Source organism: Rhincodon typus, unplaced genomic scaffold (genome assembly GCF_021869965.1).
Source record: "Rhincodon typus isolate 14 unplaced genomic scaffold, sRhiTyp1.1 hic_rhity00003733, whole genome shotgun sequence".
Lineage (NCBI taxonomy): Eukaryota > Metazoa > Chordata > Chondrichthyes > Orectolobiformes > Rhincodontidae > Rhincodon > Rhincodon typus.
The window spans coordinates 12,047-15,396 of NW_025969371.1; the positions used below are offsets into that span (position 1 = coordinate 12,047).

At 46.5% G+C, this 3,350-nt stretch overlaps 1 protein-coding gene across 6 annotated transcripts in view; it reads right to left on the reverse strand.

Annotated features, from left to right (window-relative positions):
• Window positions 1-1,484, reverse strand: part of LOC109923481 (zinc finger protein 501-like) — a 5,211-nt gene extending 3,727 nt beyond the window's left edge. For 3 of the 6 annotated variants that reach the window (XR_007261466.1, XM_048593753.1, XM_048593748.1), the window contains exons 1-2: window positions 1,406-1,484; window positions 797-1,032 (exon numbers count right to left, since the gene is read on the reverse strand). The gene's annotated coding sequence lies outside the window, so the exon portion shown is untranslated. Of the gene's footprint in view, window positions 1-796; window positions 1,033-1,222 lie in introns of all 6 variants that reach the window. The other 3 variants (XM_048593752.1, XM_048593751.1, XM_048593750.1) reach the window with 2 other exon arrangements.
• Between the last annotated feature and the right edge of the window lie 1,866 nt (window positions 1,485-3,350).

A 3,350-nucleotide genomic window follows, 5' to 3' on the forward strand; every position in this document is an offset into this window, starting at 1 on the left:
CAATAGCCTACCATGGGGAACCTTATCAAACGCTTTACTGAAATCCAAATAAACCACATCAACCGCTTTACCCTCATCCACCTGTTTGGTCACCTTCTCGAAGAACTCAATAAGGTTTGTGAGGCACGACCTACCCTTCACAAAACCGTGTTGACTATCCCTAATCAAATTATTCCTTTCTAGATGATTATAAATCCTATCTCTTATAATCCTTTCCAACACTTTATCCACAACCGAAGTAAAGCTCACTGGTCTATAATTACCTAAGGAGGAAATGAACTTGGGTCCCTGGTGCTGTGAGGCAGCAGTGTTAACCACCTCACTCACCTAACCATGCTCGCTGATCTAAAGTTTTTAATTCCTTCTTCTTCTTCCTTTCAAACCTTTTCACTGTTTTACACCACTCTTATCTCTCTAAGCTCCTCTGACCTCACAAGGCCCACACACTAGGAATGAGTTAAAAACAAACCCTCAGAGATATCTGCAATTGCTCCAATTGTGATCTCCTGAGCTTTCTCAGTTTTAACCGTCCCACCTGTGTTCAGGGGATCAGGGAAAAGGAAAAGACCTGGTCTACTCACCCCATCCATTCCTTTCATGATTTTATAAATCTCTATAAGGGCACCCCCTCAGCCTCCGACGCTCCAGGGAAACAGCCCCAGCCTGTTCGGCCTCTCCCTATAGCTCAAATCCTCCGAACGTGGCAATGTCCCCGTAAATCTTTTCTGAACACTTTCAAGTTTCACAACACCCTTCCTAGTGCAGGCAGACCAGAATTGTACGCAGTATTCCTTACCGTGAGGAACTCTCCTTCCCAACCTCTCCGCTCACCTGAGGCATGGTGACCATCAGGTAAAATCAGCACCAATGGTTACCTTCTCTGTAATGAGACAGCAGTCCCACGGTCCAGTGGGACTGCAGAAACTTTACCTTTCTCCAGTGCTGAATGGGGAAGCAATGGAGTGACACCGTCAGATCTCGACGTAGTGTGCCTGGGTTGAGCTTCCAATCTGCAACTTCTCTTCTATTATCCTGTAAAAGGTTTACAAAAGTCACCACGTTTGGAGTTTGCTGTTTGTAATTGCTTCACCCGCCTCGCCGCCTTGTGAAAGCGCTGTTATCAACCCAGTCTGCGCCGAGATGATCACGCATGCGCCCTGCTGCCCGCTGACGCCGACAACATGGAACCCGCGCACGCGCGCCCTGACCCCACGACCCTTACAAAGATGGCGGCCGTAAACCCGCGGCCTGTCACCGCGGGGAAGCTCGCAGCTCATGCACCGTTCGGAACAAAAGGGGGTCGTTAGTCTTCTCTTTCGGGGTCCGTCGGGTGCACAAAATGTTTACGAAGCCTCTGCGTCCGACCGCCCGGTCCATCGCCTCCTCCGCTCTGCCTCATTGTTACCTTTTGTGGAGCCGAGAAAAAAAAGCGGCTTCTCCTCGGGATCGCTCAAACTGCGCATGCTCCGGCCTTTTTGTTGGGGGGGGGGGGGGGGGGTGAGGCAATGGGCATGCGCTGTTATCGTCAATGCCGCGGCTAGGGGACATTCATCAGCGCTGGGAATGCTGGGTAACGGGGCAAATCAGAAACTGATAGACAAATTCAGCAGTTCTGGCAGCAACTGTGCAGAGAAAGCAGAGTGAAAATAACTGCACACAGGCCGGTATCCCGTCACCAAGTCACCCTTTATTTACATGTGTACAGTACATGGGCTCTGACCAACCAGCTCAGAGTCAGTCCCTAGAATGAGGAGACTCTCTGAATCTGATATTTATCCTTTCTTTTTTTGTGCTCCAAGTCCGGAGGCAGTTCCTGCACTCAGGAGACTCTGAATCCCCTGTCTATATCTGTCAGCCAAGACTCCCTTATTGGTACAGGTTAACAGTCCCAATCAGGGATCTCATGGTCAATGAGAACGACCTGGCCCTCATTTCAATCAGTGCACAGTGTTAACGTTTTGGGTCCAGTGACTTTTCTTCAGAACTGTTCTGAAGAAGGGTCACTGTACCCAAAATGTTTTAACTTTGTTTTCTTTCCAGGGATCCTGCCAGGTCTGCTGAGCTTTTCCAGCAAGTTCTGTTTCTGTGGCCACCATTGTATGTTCAAATTATTCAATTTTAAACTCACTCAGGTTTACAGAAGGTAATAGTGTTGATATGAATTACTGAGGTTAATTTATAGGAGTTACTGGGGAACCGTGAAGGAGACAGAGATGGTCATTTGTAGGCGGGCCAGTATTGGACAAGAGTGAATGAAATAAGAGTGACTGATGGGACAATGAATGGACGAGTGATTGCTGAGAGAGAATGGGTAGGAGACTTATGGAGGGCGAGAGTGGGAAAGGAAAAGAATGGGAAAGGGAGAGGGTGCACAAGACAGACAGAAACAGCAGGAAAGGGAAGAGGGGCAGCTATCAGAAGAGACAATGACTTGAAAGGACACGTATCACAGGGTTGGGGGAAAAAGGGAGGAAAATTCAAAATAATTGGCCAGCTCTTCAAGAAACCTAAGATGAACACAGTGGGTCAAGTAACTTTCTAAGATGTTCCATCATTTTATAGATTCATAGAGTCATACAACACAGAAACAGACATCACCAATCTGACCTAGGCCCATTTGCCAACATTTTGCCCATAAGCCACAAAACACTTCCTATTCACATACCCATCCAGTGAGAAAAAGTACAAACGTCTTTGAAATTTGCATCTCAGGTAGATAGGCTTATTAAGAAGGCATTTAGCACGCTTGCCTTCATTGCTCAGACCACTGAATTTAGGGGTTGGGACATCATGTTGACATTGTACAGGACATTGATGAGGCCTCTTCTGGAGTACTACGTGCAATTCAGGTCACTCTGTCGTAGGAAGTATGTTATCAAACTTGTGAGGATTCAGAAAAGATTTACCAGGATGTTGCCTGGAATGGAGGGTTTCAGATATAAATATGGACTGAGAAAACTGGGACTTTTTTCACTGGAGTGTAAGAGGTTGAGTGTGACCTTCTCAAGGTTTATAAAATCATGAGGGAGACAGACAAGGTGAATGACACGGGTCTTTTCTCTAAGGTGAGGAGTTCAAAACTAGGGAGCATATTTTTAAGGTAAGAGGAGATTCAGTTAAAAAGGACATGAGGGGCAACTTTTCTTATACAGAGAGTGGTTTGTGTGTGGAATGAACTGCCAGAGAAAGTGATGGATGCAGGTGGTTACAGCATTTAAAAGGCATTTGGATAAGTTCATGAATAGGAAAAGTTTGGAGGCATATAGGCCAAAATCAATCAAACGATCAATCAACAGTGCAGGGAAGTAGGACTAGAGATAGTAGGAACTGCAGATGCTGGAGAATCCGAG